This window comes from Chrysoperla carnea, chromosome 5, assembly GCF_905475395.1.
Source record: "Chrysoperla carnea chromosome 5, inChrCarn1.1, whole genome shotgun sequence".
Classification (NCBI taxonomy): Eukaryota; Metazoa; Arthropoda; class Insecta; order Neuroptera; family Chrysopidae; genus Chrysoperla; species Chrysoperla carnea.
The window spans coordinates 72,401,920-72,422,359 of NC_058341.1; the positions used below are offsets into that span (position 1 = coordinate 72,401,920).

At 30.1% G+C, this 20,440-nt stretch overlaps 1 long non-coding RNA gene across 1 annotated transcript; it reads right to left on the reverse strand.

Annotated features, from left to right (window-relative positions):
* Positions 1-3,801: 3,801 nt before the first annotated feature.
* On the reverse strand, positions 3,802-13,990 carry LOC123300099. Its single transcript, XR_006535374.1, has 3 exons — positions 13,973-13,990; positions 13,590-13,594; positions 3,802-3,954 (listed from the first exon to the last, which is right to left on the reverse strand). It is a non-coding gene; the product is annotated as an uncharacterized LOC123300099 (long non-coding RNA).
* Between the last annotated feature and the right edge of the window lie 6,450 nt (positions 13,991-20,440).

Sequence of the window (20,440 nt, forward strand, 5' to 3'; positions counted from 1 at the left end):
TTAGATAGTTCGATAAATAATAAAGTTACAGAAAAAATTTTTGAGGGAAAATTTAGCTTTTTTTCAGCAAAATATTAAATTGCAATACTTAAAAAAATATATATCCGAAACTGCTAGAACTTTTTAAGCGTGTTGCCAGTACCTAAAAATAAAGTTAATTGGTATGCGGCAAGCATTGTTTTAGTTCCCGTGGTAAATTCACCAGTTTTAGGGTTGAATATAACATAAAAAGAAAGGTACGAAAAACTTTATTTTCATGATAACTCATTCAAATGACTTGAAACTTTTCCCATTTTAATGGTTTTTCATAGTACTTTAAAGAGTGCACCTTCTTCAAAAAACTTTTTTTCAATCAATTTCAATCGCCAACAACTCGAAAAGTATTGATTTTTCGAAATATACTTAAATGCCTTTTTTTGCTTAGAATTCACCCTTCTATCGATTCCCGTTATCATTTTAACATAAACTTTTCCACCCCCAAGAAGAGATCTCCCCCACTTCCTTTGCAAGATAGCACAAATTTTTGTTTTCAACTCTTTTATTTCCTTTAGCTTTAAACAATACACTCGAACAGTTTTTATAAAGATTCATTGACTATCCTTGGATTCCGAGGTAAAAATCTAACGACTCTCCACTAATATTTATTTAACTTAACGAAATAATGGTCTGATTAGTTGAGATTTCTTAGCATTTAAAATTAGCGAATCCTTAGTCGATAACGGTGCGTCAAATCAAAAAACAGTAAGAAACATTTCTTCTTAAAATTTCCTAAGGAATTCGTGGTTTCTGTTTTCCGGAGATTTATGTGTATGTATTCATAATAAATTTGTTAATATAAGATTAAATAACGAACATGCAGCTTTCATTTTCAAAGTTAATTCTAAAACCTTCAAATGTTCTGAATGTAAAAGCTATTCAAAGGCAATTAAATACTCTATGTCTATAACATAACTTTAATTTTGGGCAAAGTTAACTCTCAAAATTAATAAAACCATAAGTTATAGGAATGCATATTTTTTTGCGAGAAAATACAATCAACTTCAGCTACTACAATCAACTTCAGATTAATCTGAAAACAATATAAACTCCTCATCTTAAATTACATGTAGGTAACTTGATTTAATAGTATAACTGCTGTATGTTCCTAGCATTTGATCTTGATCTTAATCATTTTGATCTTAAATTTTTCAAAGCAGTTCCTAGATTTTTTCGTATAATTTCTATAATGCTATAGAGGATTCATCCAGAAGTAGTATTTTATTTTTTTGAAAAAGTTAAGTTTTCTTTTATTTTTCTGTTACTTAAGCTTAATTTTTCATCTGACTAGTCGATGGTCTGAGTAAAATTAGACATTAGAAGGCGTTAAATAAAATAAAGTATCAAATAAACGGTTTATATGACGTGATTTTGCGCAGTTTGATTTTTTATACAACTTTCTAACATAAAATGATTGAGTATACTACTTTTTAAGATAAGTAAGTTTCGTTATTTTCTCATAAGTATAGGCGCCGAATGGGTTTCGTGTGCTTCTTCAGTTCCCACTGAACAAGGAGTGTATTTCGGCGTATTTTGACCCGCTAAATTCAAATTTTCAACTTGCAAATCGCTCAAAGTGGGGAGAAATTTGTTATAAACAAATTAATTGTTTATACGGCCATAGCTCCTAAACTATTGAAAATTAACCAAATAGTTATGTACCATTTTATTCTACATGATGCGTCTCGATACGACCAATTGAATCGGAGATATGTTTAACATAACGTATGTGTAACGTCCGTAGATATGGCCAAATTAATATTTTTTTACTTTGAGGTACTCATTTAAAAGGTATGAGTCTATATTTTAATGTTATGCAAATGTTATGCACATAAAAATAAGTTTTATGCAAAAGCAAACAAAGCTAGCATGCTTGAAGAAACTAAGTTTTATCATTTTTCCGACCCGTTATTAGTTTAGTTTAAGTTGAAAGCGAGCCCGTAGCGAAAGAAAACCCCACATAATTATGTATGAGAATATTTTAAACTTCTTCCAAAATTTCATGCTTCTAGACTCAGTGGTTTCAGCTGTTCGTTGATCGAGCCTCGAGTCAGTCAGGCAATCAGTTTCTTCTTTTTACTTCATTTGTCATCACTTGTTCCCGCTTTCATTCCCAATTTCATTGGTGTTAATTTTTAGTGCGGTATACTAATTTTTTTTTTTTTAAATACGTCTGACTTTATTATTCGCTGCTAATGTATTTCTTTATATAGGTGAAATAATTTTTAAAATCGGTTATATAATTTTTCAATTGAGCTATTTTATTTAATGTATCCAAAATATTTCATCCGCTTTTTCACCAACTTGAGCTAAATTTTCAAAAATCCTCCCTTAATGCTCATCTATCAATAGCGGCAAAGAAAACTACATGCAAATTTACATACTCCTAGCCCCGGGAGTTTTGGCTGTCCTTTATTATTTTACTAGCAGCCAAACTCGGCGTTGCTCGGATTCAAATACATCGCATGTATAATGACCAATTCTATGTGCACACTAACGTCATTTAAGAAACGTTTTTGTAAAAATTTCATGCTTCTAAATCCAACGATTTCAGTTAAGCGTTGATCGATCAGTCCTGTCAGTCAGTCAGTTCAGTTTTTTCTTTTATAGATATTTCATGATAAAAAACTGGAGTGATTGATTTTTCTCTTTTGATTAGTGTATAAAATTTATTTTTATGAACAGAAATTACTGTGCAAAAGAAAAATATATTTATTTTACACTTACTGTATCTATTTTATATGACAATATAACAGTTTTGTTAATAATTTTATTATTGATATTCATATTTTTATTTGTTTTAGTTAATTAATTGTTTGGGGTTTGTTAATTAATTGTTTGGGGTAAAAATTTTTTAAAAATCCCATAAATTATTTATTTTTAAAATATCTTTTAAAATTAACATTTACAATTATGCTTAAAATTAGACTTATAACTATTTTATGTACAATGGTTATCCCACAAAAGTGAGTGGGGTAATTTGTATTTGATTTTGAACGGTGCATTGTCCCTGTTTAGAGTACCTACATCTTTCAAAATTTTATGTTGCTTAACACTAATTTCATATAATTTTTGAGTTTGTAAATAAATGTCTTCTTTAATGTCTTTAATATGAACACAAATTAGATACCAATTTTATTTCTTAAAATTTGATTAAGAACATTTTGTAGCTTTTTTAACGCAACTCTATTTAATAGTTCTGTATTTAATATTCTTTGTAAGATATTTGATTTTAAAATCTATTATTCTGTGTTTCCTTGAGAAATCTTTAAAAATATTTCAAATTTTATATCTTCATTTTCAGTATATAGCTGTAATATACTGTGCAAAAGAAAAATATATTTATAAAAATTAATTATACATAGGAACATAGTATGTTACATTTTACATTTACTGTACCTATTGTATATGACTTGGTAGAACTAGACAAGGTATGCTCTTTTGTAGGTAGGAGTAGGATGTGGACAATGTCTCACTCTCTTGCACGGTACCCAGTCAGCGCCATATTGCTTATTTATTTATAGTGTAGGCGCTGAGTATGTTTTTTATACTTTTTCAGGTCCTACCGAACAAGGAATGTATTGTTTTTTGTATCGACGTATTTTGACCCGCTGAATCTAAATTTTAAGCTTGATCATAGCTCAAAGTGGGGGAAATTGGGAAATTTGTTATAAACAAATAATTTGTTTGTACGGCCATAGCTCCTAAGTTATTGAAAATTTAGTATACAGATATAATTTTATTCAAACATGTAAAAGCAAATATTTCCATTTTTTTATTCGTCTTGATACGACCAATAGAACCGGAGATATGATTAAGATTGTAAACAAAAATGATAATGCTTAAGATCGGCGCTAAGCGCTTGGTTTCAAACGGCCGTAGATTGGCCAATTAAAAATATTTTTGTACTTTAAGGTACTCATTTTAAAGTTATGAGTCTACATTTTAATGTTATGCACATAATAATACGTTTTATGAAACACCAACGAAACTAGCACGATTGTAAGTATTAAGTTTCATCATTTTTCCGGCCTATTATTTGTTGATAAGTCGATAGCGAGCCCTTAGCGAAAGAAAATCCCCCATATTTATATATGAGAAAAATGCAAATTTGTTCTAGTTTAAGAATCTTTTTGTAGGCACTCAGCGCCGTCACTGCTGTCAAATTGGTCAACATTTTGTATACATATTAAAAATTGATAAAATCTAAGGAGGAAAAATTTTATTAATCATTAATTATTTTATAAATATTAGCGAAGATAATAAATGAGAACTCTAGGATATTTCGAAATAAATTTCGATTTTTGCCCCGATTTCCTAGATCAGTTTTTTGTATTTTATAAATACGTATTTCGACTTCCAAGTAGTCATCATCAATAAGAATTAGCTAGCCGTGATTACTCTTATTATGAATGTTACTCTTTGCTAATTTGGTGGCGGACTTCACACTGTTACTTTCGTGTTCTTACAATTTATACTGTTCACAGTATCTCATATCTGTCTAATTGTATATCATTGGCGCCAGCCAATCAGCTTCCATCAGCTGACTAATGCTGGACCAAAAGTGCATGATACTTGTGCGCAAGCCTATTCGAGTATTTTTTGACGTTTAAAAAAATAAATTACAAATCAAACTTAAATTACAAACCATAAATAAATCATGAAAATAAATAATTAGTTATTTTTACAACGTATTAACAATTTTAGAGTTCAACCTCGATTTTGCAATTTTTATTAAATCCGAAATAGGAATAGGTCCTTTGTCGAAGTTCATTGTTTCATTACCCAGCTTTTGAATTTAGATGCTCTCATAAGCGTCTAATTCACAAGGATTGGGTACTGATTTCAGGAGTTTTAACTTTGATTTGTCAATTTTGTAGTCGTTTTCGATAACGTGAGCGGCTACACATGATTTTTCAATTCTTCCATATTTCAAATGACCCATATGTTCTTTGAATCTTGTGATAGTTTGTCTTCTACTTTGGCCTACATATTTCTTCGAACAATTTTGACATCCAATGTAATATATTGCCGATTGTTGTTCCATGTTGATTTTATCTTTGGGATTTCCAAGTAATTGTTTTAATTTTGTTCTACTGATATTATGAAATGGGAGCTATTTTAAGGTTATGTTCTCCAAGTTCTTTTGTTAATTTGTTGACGCATGGTTGAAAATATGTAAGTTTGCACCATTTCTTCTTATCAATGCTATTCTGTCCTGGTTCCAATGTTGTTGCATTGTTTCTTTGTGTTCTGAATTTTGTTTTGCAGATCATATTCTTGATTATTTTTGGATCAAATCCGTTATATATTGCAACTTGGTGGATGTGTTTTAATTCTTTGAAATAGTTTCTGGTGGATAATGGTATTTTTATTAATCGGTTCACTAGGAAGTTAAAAATGGCTAGTTTGTGCTGTGGTGGGCTGTTTGAATCTGCTGGAATGTACCTTTCAGTCTGTGTAGGTTTCCTGTGTATGTCAAATTCTAATTTCTTAGAATTTGTGTTTTTGGAAATTCTTATGTCAAGGAACGAAAAACCCGTGAACGATTTTTTCAAAAACCAAAATGTTGGTTTTTTAAACTCCTCTAATTTTATAAAAAATGATGGAAGCACTGATATTCAACACTTTCTTTACATGGTATTCCAACAATTAACTCAGTCAATTGTAAATCAGAAATTAATGTAACTTATAAACCAATTTTTCAAATTTAGGACTAAAGCTTATTATCGTGAGTTTGCCATCGATATGTGATGAAAGATTAAAAGTGATCGTTTCTACTGAATGGGGTATGTTCATTCCATATATCGCGTATCTTCGGTTTGTGAGCATATTTCTCTTTATTTTCGTTATAAATTGCCGGTATTATTAGCCTCTTCTGTCTTGAACAAGTACTTTCAGTCAAAATCGATTTCGACTGAAGTTTGTAACGCTTAAAAATATTGATACTACGAACAAAATTTTGGTATTGGTGTTCATAAAATCACCTAATCACCTAGTCCATTTTTTCGGTTGTCTGTCCGTCTATCTGTCTGTCAACACGATAACTTAAAAACGAAAAATGATATCAAGCTGAAATTTTAACAGCGTGCTCAGGACATAAAAAGTGAGGCCGAGTTCGTAAAGGGGCAACATTTTCCAAACCGTTAGAGATACAACATGTAAAAAATGTTTCTTATAAGAAAATAATCAAATTTTGTTTGAAACATTTTTTCGTAAACATCACTGTTTACCCGTGAGGGTGCAAATTAGACGTAAATTGTATAGTATGTAATAATGGGAATATCAGCTAAGTATATGGATATGTATGTATGTGTAATGTGACAATGTAATCAACACAGTCTATACATGGTATTGTAACAATTAACTCAGTCAATTGTTTGTTTTTTTCACTTGTTTTTCACATAGTTTCTTTTCTTTTTTTGCATATCGTTTTTTTTTGTCAGAATCAATTCTGACTGATTATGGACTTTGACTGTAACATCGATAATTTGAACTAAACATATAGTCGAATACATCCATATTCATAAATTCGAGAGACGTGATTCGACTGATGTTCTGAAGAGTGAAGACTTCGACTGCATGTTATCATTCAAATTTACTGCGCAGTTCGGCTTTTTAGTATTTTCAATTATTAAACTTTTAGAAAATTCTTAAATTACAAAATTTAATGATTTTGAAATGTGAGAAGTCACATGGCCTTTTAATACAATGTGTTATATATATGCATGGGTGATGAGAGACAATTTTAAATTACACATTATGTTTCTTAGTCAAATTTTAATGTAATCCGATTACATTTACTTCCAATTAAAAAGTAATAAAAACATAATACGTGCGTATAAATACTGCCACCAATTAATATTTTAATGAACCGACCCTATTTTAGCAGTTTTTGGAACTAGTATGCAAAGCTAAGCTTATCTGACAAGTTGTATGATATTATTATATGTCGGCATGAATCGGCGTTTATATTGCATTAAAATATGTACAGCTGTAGTATTCAATATACGAGTCAATAAGCATTTTTGAACGAAGGCAAATATATTCATTTCATTCATAGTTTAACTTCAAAACACGAGCCGAAATTTTAACGCAAGCGATTGCAAACGTATTAATTTCCTAGCTCGTAAGATAACTCAACTTTACACACGACTCATAGAATAATTGAACTAAATATTTAAACTTGAAAATTTCGAAATTTACGCAAGTATTTTCTAGAATTTTTCCTTGTTTTTCTAGAATGTTTCACAAAACCACTATTTGAAATTAACCTGAAAAAAATCAACACACTTTTTTTTTATAGGTTTGGAGAAAAGGGACACCCAATTTTTTCCAAAAGTTGCACCCTCACGGGTAAATAGTAATGTTTACGAAAGAATGAATAATGATTCAAATAAAAGTTGTTAAATTTTTTATAAGAAATAACTTTTACAACTTTTTTTCTATCTCTAACCGTTTTACAAGATGAATAATTTTTCATTTGATTGAATGAGCATAAAAATTACACAAATACTTTAGCTAGAACTTTTAATTAAACTTTTTTTTATTTGATGCATGCATGATTTTTGTAATTTTTAAAAAACTGATGACTGTTTTTACGAAGTTACTACAACCTAATTAACAACTGTGGAAAATTTCAAAGATGCATTAATTTTTTCTTTATTACCATGATATCATATAGCACAACAGTGCGTAAGCGTAGATAAGTAAAATGGAAAATTGAAAGGGTAATGTATGATGATGTATGATGATGTATATGTGAAATGTGAATGTTTTTGTTGTGACTATATATACAGGACATAAAATAGCCCTTTTTCACACCCTTATATCTCAGAAACTACTTGAGCTATAATGTTGCGCTTTTCAACTTAAGTAGATATATACCCTGGGACGTCGTCAATCAAATCTCACGTTCACGGCTCTCATCGTTTCCGAGCAATAACGCGTCAAAAAACGGCCACGCCCCGAAATTTTGTTGCTGACTGATATAAATTCACAGCAAAACTGAGAAATGGTATAAAGATGCGGTTTTCATTATAATAAATTAGAGAAAAATCATACCCCAGAAAAACTTCCAAATATCAAAATTTTTAACGGGAAATGGGAAATTTCGCTAATTAAAAGTGCATTTTTAGCCCATTTAAAAATACATGGTAAAATATGAACCAATCAGAAGGCTAGTTTTTTTTCCTATACAATTTGTATGGGAAAACTTAAATACGCTTAAAAATTTGTTATTTATATAATTTTTATTAAATATTGATTAAATTTGAATAAATATTAAATAAATAATCAAAAATTAATTGTGTATTTCAATATTTCCAACTTAAAATATTATAAAATTTAAATAAAATATATCGAAAGAATAAGACCATATCATATTCAAAGTACCATGTAGAAAACATATATATAGTTTGTTCTATCTCTTACATTTATAGCAAAAACTGTAAGAGATAGAACAAAAGTTTAAATGCAAAAAATGTTCCTTGCATAAAATTTAACAATTCTGTATGAAAAATTTTGTTGTAAAGGTAATTGTTTTCCCGTGAAGAGCAAATAAAGTAAAAAATTAAATTGCAATTTTCGAAAAAATGGTAAGAGATAGAACAAAAGTTTAAATGTAAAAAAATAAACAACTTTTGTTTGAAACATTTTTTCGAAAAAACAATCATTTTCCCTCGAGAAAGTAAATAACCAGTCCTGTTTTTTTCGTTAATGCAAAATCCAACTATTTTTGTCCTTAAATTTAAAAAAAGTATAAATATAATTTCACAAGAAGTTTTAAACCATTTTGCTTATATGTCTTGTAGTGTTCACTACTAATTGTTGCTACGACAACGAATTTTATTTTCTTAAAAACAATGGTATTGTTATGTTCAACAATAAATAATCTTGCAACCCAATTTTGAAGCCGACACCCTCAATCGATTACGTTGAAATTTTGTAAGCACGCTGACTTTGAATGACATTGAATTTTTATGGTTGACTTGATCGAATTTCCTCGTCGCTTCCGCCATATTTTGTTAAATGGGGGGGGGGGAATCTTATTACTCAATTTTAAAGCAGATATCTTCAACCGATTGAGTTGAAATTTTGTATTTTGTCAGAGAATTCCAATAAACTCAATTACGTCAGCCTAAAAAAGTTGTGAAATCCCGTAGAGAAAAAAATTCTTCGAAAAAAATTTATAAAAATGACATAAATTTATTGAGTAACTTTTCCGTAAAGACGCATTAAAGTATTACATTAGCAACTTTTCGGTGACTTCATACCTACACGCACCTGTATAGGAGAACAAAAGAAAATCGTTAACCCCCTACTACCTCCCTCCTCCCCTCTAATGTTATGACGTTATAATTTTTTCACAACTTTTTTTAAACATCAAAATTTAAATTTAAATAATCGAAAGTATTCTTCAGATAAAAGTCAAGCACCTACTTAACAAAGGCCTAATTTTTTTTTACTAAAGTACGAAAATTATTGGTTTAAATTTCTTGTGTAGGTTTCTCCTTAGTACGTATTTATTTTATATTTTACTTCGCAAGTTTTCGGAATAGAAAAACGAATCCAAAAATAAAAACTTGCGAAGTAAAATATAAAATAAATACGTACTAAGGAGAAACCTACACAAGAAATTTAAACCAATAATTTTCGTACTTTAGTAAAAAAAAATTAGGCCTTTGTTAAGTAGGTGCTTGACTTTTATCTGAAGAATACTTTCGATTATTTAAATTTAAATTTTGTTGTTTAAAAAAAGTTGTGAAAAAATTATAACGTCATAACATTAGAGGGGAGGAGGGAGGTAGTAGGGGGTTAACGATTTTCTTTTGTTCTCCTATACAGGTGCGTGTAGGTATGACGTCACCGAAAAGTTGCTAATGTAATACTTTAATGCGTCTTTACGGAAAAGTTACTCAATAAATTTATGTCATTTTTATAAATTTTTTTCGAAGAATTTTTTTCTCTACGGGATTTCACAACTTTTTTGGGCTGACGTAATTGAGTTTATTGGAATTCTGTGACATCTACGCCTTTTTACACATTTATGTTTTTGGTGGGATTATATTTAATTTTATGAGACTCTATACACAAAACTATTTGTGATACTAATTCCAAAAGGGAATAATTTGATTATTATATAATTTGAAATTAGAAAAACCTTTTCGAAAAGTGTTTACTAGACTAGTGCTGTATCTCTAACGAAAACTCTTGATATTATGTTCGTAAGGTATCTCGTGAGTACCTATAATTGATCACATTGAGCTATATTACCACCTTTACCATATACATAAGACGATTAAACAATAGTCATACTCCGTGGAACGAAGCTGAAAATAGGGTACAACCTCCGAAATCCAAGTAACTGAATCGATTTTGTTGAAATTTTAGAAATATGCTCTACTTACCATCCTATTCAAAATCCATATCATTTCGTAGGGCGCTTTTTATCCTAAGGAGGTGAAAACTACCCCTTAGTGCAAAAATGCAATAAAAATTAATAAAAAGTGTTTTAAGGGCTTTGTAAAAGTGGGGAATGATAAATTATGTTGAATATGAGTTGTGCTATGATTTATCATTATAAGTATAATTTTCAGAATGTTTCAATCCCTAATAATTACCATAAATTACGATGAAAAAAACTATTTTTCAACATTTTCACAAGATTCAATGCTTAAAACTGGAATTTTTTGAAATTTTGTAATTAAGCTCTACAAACCACTCTCTTCAAAGTCTACCCTATGCCGATGTTTTATTTTTTCAATGAAGGGAGAAAACTACCCCTTATTAGAAAAATGAAATAAAAACAATTCAAAAGTGTTTCAAAGTGCTTTGCAGGATTGAGTATAATAAATTATGTTAAAAATACTTTGAAACATTATTAAATGTAATGTAATTATAGGCTCTACTTACAATTCTCTTCAAAGTCTGCCTCTCCCAAAGTGTACTTTTTGCCCTTAGAGAGGAAAACTACCCCTTATAAAAAAATGTATAAAAAATAAATAAAAAGTGGTTTAAATTGCTTTGCTGGATTAGGTAATAATAAATCTTTGATTTTTAAATAGAGATGCAATTGAAATTTCACATAAAATTGTGTAACTTACGAAGGAATAAGATACACACTTTTATATGAAATTTTAATTGCATATCTATTTAAAAATCAAAGATTTATTATTACCTAATCCAGCAAAGCAATTTAAACCACTTTTTATTTATTTTTTACACTTTTTTTATAAGGGGTAGTTTTTCCCTCTAAGGGCAAAAAGTACACTTTGGGAGAGGCTGCCTTTGAAGAGGATTGAGCCCAATTACAAAATTGCAAAAATATATGTGTGTGTGTGTGTGTGTGAGTCTGTGCCCATGTGCTGCGTGTTATATGGGTATTATACTATGTTGTCTTGTACCAATTCTAGATTAATGAATACACTACATGCGTTAAGCAATGCATCTAAGTGAGAGGTATTATATATATGTGTTTAGCATGTAATTGCCTCTACATAGATACGATACGACAGATCTTCTATTGTGTGCATGCAGAGAGTGGGAGTTTTGTTGCACGCATATGTATAATACCTCTCACTTAAATGGATTCCTTAGCTCATGTATTCTGTCATACTAGTGATATTCATGTATCTAGATGGTACAAAAACACATAGTATCGTTTTGTCATCATATAAGTGCTATAAATTTACTTTGCTCCAAAAAGCTGAAAATTTTTTTTTTGTTTTTTTGCGATAACTTTTGTAATTTTTCATCGATTTTGATTTTTTAAAAAGCATTTGGAAGGTAATTTTAAGGACTATAACACCTGAAAGTTTCATCTTTTTACAATCCTTAGTTTTGAAAAGGTGATGGGTCAAATGGCTCAAAACATGAGGTGTTCACGCGGGTATGCTGACTTAGAAGTTAATATCTCCGTTAAATTTCATCTTAGAAAAACAAACAAAAAATGCAAATGTTTGTTAAAAACAGGCCTACATTTTTGTTACCGAGTATGTTTTTCGTAACTGCAGTAGTTTTTTAGTTATTTCGAAAAAAAAAAAAATTTTTTTTAATATTCGAAAATTTTAAAAAAGTTGATCGTGCCTTCAAACCCAGTGCTACTTCTTGATCACATATACGAGACTCAAATGAAGTGAACTGTGCAAGAAACTTGATTTATTACAATTTAAGTGGAAATGGTACGCATCCTGTGTGAGATTTTTCTTTTAAAAATTTGAATAGCCCACGTTCTTTCAACTGTAACTCACTCAATTTTTGTCCGATTGACTTTTAACACAGCTCATTTTGAAGGTATTTTTATGCACTACAAAAAAGATTCGGCTTATAAAGCTTTAAAATTTCATTTTTCCCCGTTTTTAAACGTCAAACAAGACAAAAAAATAACGAATAAAAAACAAGATTTTTTGATACGGTATTACTTACTGATCGTTGTATTGATAAATCGATTAAGCAATCATTCTCTTTGTTTTTTTATTGGCTACAATTTTATTCCTCACAACTATGCTGAAAAAACGCCTAGTTTTTGAGTAATTCACGAAAAACCAACTGAAAACATGCTTTTTTTATGTCAAATCTGCGCGCTTTCTATTGCAAATAGCTCAAAAAGTATTTGGTTAACAAATAAGCGTATTAGACATTTTTTGATCAAAATTGGTCACTCTATCGATTCCAGGGGTTATTTTGACCAAAACTATTTTCATCCCCGAGAAGGGGTGCAACCACCCCCAGGAAGGAAGCGCCCTTCGGCGTGATATAGATTTTGAATAGGGTGGTAAATAGAGCATATTCCCAAAATTTCATCAAAATCGATTCAGTTACTTGGATTTCGGAGGTCAAAACCTTCATTCCCTGGAGTATCAATAAATAGTCAGTTTCTAAGTAAATAGTAAGAGATCCCGGCGTTTGAATCTGCAGGTATCTGTTTTTTTTTTTATAAAACTTAATTTTTATGAATGTTTTTTATTTTAATTACCATTAATTAAATATATTTAGTGTACGCGCTGAGTGGATTTTGTATGCATTTACAGAGTGTTTTTCGGCGTATTTTGACCCGCTGAATCCGAAATCGGAAATTTGTTATAAACAAATTAATTGTTTATACGGCCATGGCCCCTAAACCATCGAAACTTTAATAAACATTTTTTTACCATTGTATATGAAGAAACAAAAAAATTTTTTTTTATTCGTCTTGATCTGACCAATAGAACCGGAGATTTGGTTAAAATTGTAAACAAAAATGATATTACACAAGCTCGGCGCACAGTGCTTGGTTTGTAACGTCCGTATATTGGCCAATTAATAATATTTTTGTACTTTAAGGTACTCATTTTATAGGTATGAGTCAATATTTTAATAAAAATACGTTTTATGCAATAGCAACGAAGCTAGTACGATTGTAAATTAATATATAATATATAAATAATATTAATCCTAAGCGAAAGAAAACCCCACATAATTATATATTAGAAAATTGCAAACTTATTCTACTTTAAGAAACTTTTTTATTTTTTCAAATATCTCTAATAAAACTTGAGTTATTGCAACTGAACGTGAACTAACGTATAACGTATGATTAAATTATGCGTAAAATCGTATAACTTGAAAAAATAGACAAAACTTTGAAAAGCTGTATCTTTGAAAATATAATGCAAAATCAGTTCTTTCAGGTAGAAATCGGCAAAAACTGAAATAATCGCGTTCGGTTGAAATAACTCAAGTTCGTTGCAATAACTAATAGAGAGATATTTGAAAAAATAAAAAATTCTTAAACTAGAATCGATTTTCATTCTCTTATATAATTATGAGGGCTTTCTTCCGCTCAGGGCTCCCTTTTGACTAATAAACTAATAGCGGGCGGCAAATGATAAAACTTATTATTTACAATCGTGTAGCTTCGTTGCTATTGCATAAAACGTATTTTTATGTGCATAACATTAAAATATAGACTCATTATCTTTAAAATGAGTACTTCTAAGTAAAAAAATATTATTAATTGGCCAATCTACGACCGTTTCAAATCAAGAACTCTGCGCCGACCTTTTGCGATATCATTTTTGTTTACAATTTTAACCATATCTTCGGTTCTATTGGTCGTATCAAGACGAATAAAAAATAGACTTATTTCTTTTTTATGTAGAATAAAATGGTACAAAAATGTTGAATACAAGTTTCAGTAGTTTAGGAGCTATGGCCGCATAAACAATATCACAAATCCCCCCTCTGAGCGATGAGCAAGTTGAAAAATCGGATTCAGCTGCAGCGGGTCAAAATACATCGAAATATACTCTTTGTTCGGTGGAACCTGTAAATGCATACGAAACCCACTCAGCACCTGTACTAATTGTAATTGATTTTTGTTTAACAATTGTAGTTGCATGTTTTTAGTAAAAATAACGTTATTTGAAAGGAAATAATGTAGGGAATAGAAAAAAACAAGTGAAAACAAACAATTGATTGAGTTAATTGTTGAAATACCATGTATAGGCAGTGTTGATAACTCTGTCACATTTCACATACATACATATCTGACATATTTAACTGATATTCATATATAATACGCAAGTGTTGATGCGCAATCGTTTGTTTTTTTGACGTCACGTAAATAACAAAAGATATTCACTTTGATATTCCTATAACGCCCTCGTGGGTAAACAGTGATGTTTACAAAAAAATGTTTCAAACAAAAGTTTTTTATTTTTTTATAAGGAACATTTACATTTAAACTTTTGTTCTATCTCTAACGGTTTACAAGATGGGTCCTACGGACCCAAGACCCAATTGACCTATGATGCTCATTTACGAACTTGACCTGACTTTTTACGTCCTGAGTACGCTGTAAAAATTTCAAATCGATATATTTTTTCGTTTTTGAGTTATCGTGACCACAGACGGACGGACGGACGGACGGACGGACGGACAACCGGAAATGGATTAATTAGGTGATTCTATGAACACCTATACCAAAATTTTGTTCGTAGCATCAATATTTTTAAGCGTTACAAACTTGGGACGAAACTTAATATACTATGTATATTTCATATATACATGGTATAAAAATGGTTGCACAGCTCTCAGTCAGCCGCAACCTAAGGGTTGCCTGGTATAAACAGATACACCACTGTTAATTATTTACTCTATTATCAAGTGTTTTTCAAGTAAGTTATATATCAATTTAATGTTTATTTTTAAAACATATGGTTGTCTGTAAAGTAATGGTCACAAGTATGAGTTGCCATCATTTGAATTAATGATGACCAACAGTGGCCAAGAAAAGCGGATAATATATGCATTTTAAACTACTAGTTAAGTAATTAGACAGATATTTGTCAAAGACATCGGACATAATATTTGATGTCATACGCTAAGTTTGCCATAAGAATCCATGTTAAATTCTGTTTTGTTAGAAAGAGATGCAAACAAAGTTTGATGAATGACTTTTATCTTGGTTGTTTTATAGTTATTCAAAAAATAATTTTCTTTATCCACGGCCGAAAGTTCATACTTTCTGCTTCTGTTGGGAGGCAGAAATTCCGACTTTCGGTCTCCCAACAGAAAATAAAGAAAAATAGTATACATCACCCTATTAAGCCAAGTTCAAATCAATTCAATTATTTTCATCAAAAGTCAACAACAAATTTAGTCAAGTGGATTGAGCCTACGTGCTCTACATTCACTGTACTTTCATTTTCGTTTAAACAAAATCTATAGGTTACATTTTGTAAAAAAATTTTTGAATGGCACAAAATATAATTTTTAAAATATGTATATATGAAATATATCAAGGTAAATTAAGTCCCAAGTTTGTAACAAGAACGTACAAATATTGATGCTAAGAACAAAATTTTGGTATAGGTGTTCATAAAATCACCTAATTAGTCCATTTCCAGTTGTCCGCCCGTATATCTGTCAACACGATATTAACTAAAGAACGAAGACATATCAAGCTGAAAGCTTTTTATAGCGTGTTCAGAACGAAAAAAGTGAAGTTGAGCTCGTAAATGAGCAACATAAGTCAAGATCTTGGGTCCGTAGGACCCAACTCGTAAACCGTTAGGTAGAGAACAAAAGTTTAAATGTAAAAAATTTTCCTTCTAAGAAAAGAAATAACTTTTGTTTGAAACTTTTTCACCACTGTGTCACTATGTACTCGTCAGGGCGCAAATTAGTAAATTAATATGTAATCCGTTATTGTATATATTTTAAATTTATACGTTGAATATATTATGTATGTATGTGTTTGTTTATTATTTTGAGAAAGTTTATAATCTAAATAAACAATAAAGAGATAAATTTGAAGTATATATTAGTAACAGACGATGTTGTTATATCAAGGTATTGAATTGAACTGATTTGTTAGATATTATTTTCCAATAGGTTTTGTTTCGATATATTTGTTGTGTAGATGTCTATATTCAAATAATTACCATTACTTACATGCGCTGCGTTCTTAAAAATTTACTCGGGTACTATTAATTAATTTTACTCAGGCGCGAATCGAAACCTCAAAAAGGATGATATTCGGCACGGCACAATCACCCGAAAATCGGCCGAAAAATGGAGCCGGTGTTTGAACTCACTCATGATCGATATAGTTCATTCCTACAAAGGAGATGTTGAGGCGAGCACTAGTAAATTAGTAAACCTGTAATATGATAGTTTGTTCGCTAACAAAAATTACAACAGTAAATGTGTGTTTATTTGCACATCACAGTATCGTAAAAAAATTCAAGCTGTCATTTTTGATCAGATGTTTAGGAAAGCAAGGCCGACTAATATTTCCTGTCCCATTGAGGCAAGAAACCAACCAACCGCGCGAAGTATACAAAACGATCTCTCTGCGGTAGCTACGCTCGTTGGAAGAATTGTCAGTATTTGTAAGAACATATTTATATTATTGTCGGTACAAACTTTGGTCGCATGCTTCAATGAGATGAGCTACCAACTCTGGTATGGCAAAATTGTTTTCACATTCTCTTTTCAATAGGGTATTATCGTTAGTCAAAATTAAATTATGAAATTTGAAAAAAGTTAAAATTTATGTAAAAATATACTTTAATATTCTAATTTTGAGTCATAAAAGCATATTTTCTTTTATAATATTAAAATTAAAAATCGTAATTTTTAAACTGCATATCACGTGACCTAAAACACGGGCGAACCCTGATGTGATGTCATATCGGTATGAACCATAGACCATCAGTTAGTTCAATATAAACAGCTGGGTATGATATATCCATAATATAATTAGTTGTCTATGAATATATCTGTCAAACTTATCTGTGTTATTTCGTATAATGATGCCGATATTACGTCACCAAATTGGATACTCGCGTTTTTGACAGTTTTAAAAAAGGTTAAAATTTAATTTATGTTTTTGGCAAGAAAGCGTGTGTATTTTTCCGAAATAAATTTTTGGTGGCTTTTTATTAGCAAAATCAACATCTTGAAGTACTTTTTCAAAAATAGTAGAATACTCTATTTGGCCATCCAGAGTCTGTATTCATTTATAACAATTGATTCACTATCATTAATGAATCGCCGGTACATCTGAACCATTTTTTTCACTGTCTGGATATCGATATTCAAGTCCTTGACATTAACATTTGGTTCAGGTATGAAACTCCCTACTGAAATTGATCTAGTATCTCCATAGACAATTTTGCCCCAAATCATTGATAACGGAATATAATAGGGATATGTAATGGGATATGTGTATACATTCTTGGAAACGAATTTTTAAACAAACAAAATAGACGTAACTATTTAAAACGATTCATTGTTGTTTTTTTTTTTAATTTTATTAAATCATAAGTCTATTTAGGTTATGGGCAGGCCGATCATGCCCATATGGGTAGATCCGCTACTGATTGTACTACTATATTATTATTTTTGTTTGTACTTATATTTTGAGAGAATTGTTGAATAAAAGGTATAATAACTATGCTGCGATGGAATAACAGTTTTGTTATTGAATATGTAAATTATTCAAATAATAAGCTACTTATAAATTTAGAGGTTAAAAATGTTACTAGTTTTCTAACATAGGTATCTTAATCAGAATAATATTAATACTTGATATAGAGTTAGATAAGCATACAATTTAAATTTGAGAGAATATTATGATCAGATATTTGTAAAATCTTCTTTGAATAAGAAAGAAATGATAAATTCATATTCCGGGAGCCCAGCCACTTTCAGTAGCCGATGGTTCTCTATGACTGCATTTAAATATTGCGATGTGATTTAATGCGCTGAATTAAATTTTCGGAGATGCTTGACTCTAAAGTGGTGCCAAAAATTATTATAAACACTTTTATAAACAAATATAGAAAAAATTTGGATAGAAGTTTTTTAGACTTTTTGATTGTATACAGAAATACTACTAAAATAAGTTATTTTTAACAAAATCATCAAAACTCAGGCCTTAGAATTAAATAATATTTTAATAAGCATAATTTATCAACCTTGAAAATGGCAATACTTGAATTTTCCAAATATTAAACAGTACACACCTCAAAAACGGTCACATTTGCAGAAAAAATTACCAGATAACTTTTTTGCGTTAAAATTTTCCTATTTATTTATACCGACTCAAATACCGAAAATCAAATTCAGCGCATAAAAATTTATTTCAAAAAGTCGATTACAGAATGTGTTGTATGGCTGCTAGAGTATCATATTAGTACAGAAGCTGACCGTGAAAATGATCTTCTCTTCTTGTCTTTTAACAGCCATTATTAAAAAATTATTAAAATTTTAACAACCTTGCCTACCATCACCATCCCACTGTGAGCGGTTTACACCTTTCACTGTAATATGAGTTTTTATACCATGAATATATACGCTTAAAAATATTGATGCTAAGCAAAATATTTTTGTATAGGTGTTCATAAAATCACTAAATGAGTCCATTTCCGGTTGTCTGTCGTCTGTCGGCTGTCTGTCCGTCTGTCATCACGATTACTCAAAAACGAAAAAAGATATCAAGCTGAAATTTTTATAGCGAGCTTAGGACGTAAAAAGTGAGGTCGAGTTCGTAAATGAGAAACATAGGTCAATTGGGTCTTGTAAACCGTTAGAGATAAAACAAAAGTTTAAGTGTAAAAAATATTCCTTATAAAAAAATAACCAACTTTTGTTTGAAACATTTTTTCGTAAATATCACTGTTTACCCGTGAGGGCGCAAATTAGACGTAAATTGTATAGTATGTAATAATGGGAATATCAGTTATGTATGTGTGTGTGTGTAATGTGATAGAATCATCAACACTGTCTACGCATGGTATTTCAACAGTTAACTCAGTCAATTGTTTGTTTTCACTTGTCCATATTAATTTTGAACCTAAATTTCTTGATTGTATGTCTACCAAGCCTATAAAAGTAGCACAGAATTAAATAAAATATCACGGTAATAAAAAAAAAACGATACATCTTTGAAATTTTTCACCGTTGTTTATTTGGTTGTAAAAACATCGCCTAAAAAAGTCGAACTCTCAAAAACGCGCCTAATCACCCTTTTTTTTTGGGCGGGGGTGTTAATTGGGGGTGGGATGTTTTGTTTAATCAGTTTTCTACAAATTACAAAAAAACTATGTATCAAATAAAAAAATAAAGTTTAGCTTGCTGATTTAATTGTGCAATTTTTGTTTTTTTTTTTCGATTTGCTAGCTTCAAAATTGACCGAGGTATATTAATTTTAAAATTTAATTTTTTTGCCTTTCAATCAAATGAAAAAGTATCCATGTTGTAAACCGTTGAGATAGAAAAAAAGTTTAAATGTAAAAGTTATTCCTTATAAAAGAAAATTAACAACTTTTATTTGAATCACTCTTTCGGAAGATCACTGTTTACCCATGAAGGCGCGAAACTTAGGAAAAAACCTTGATGTCCATTTTCTCCAAAACTATGTTGAAGATTTGCAGGTGAACTTCAACTAATGGTTTTGTAAAACATTCTAAAAAAAAAAATTCCGAAATGTTCGAAAAGTTTTGCAAGTATTTTCTACACTTTTTTTCTCATTCAATCAAATGAAATAATAAACTGTTAATCTCTAACGGTTTACAAGATGGATACTTTTTCATTTGATAGAATGAACAAAAAAAATTCTATTTTAAAATAGGCATATCTCGATCAATTTTGAAGCCAGAAAGACGAGAAAGAAAACGAAAATGTAAGTGCTGGAACTTAGCAGGGTGATTTTCGATTTAAAAAAAAAAAGTTGTGCTAGAATGTGCTAGAGTTGTGCTACAATGTGACGTCGAGAAAATTGAAAAATTCAGAAAAATAGAGAAATGGCGGCCAAAAATTAAATTTTTCGTCAGAAGGGTGATTTTGTTTTTTCGAAAAAAAAAATATTGGATAAAATTGTGCTAGAGTTGTGCTGCAATGTGCCGTCGAGAAA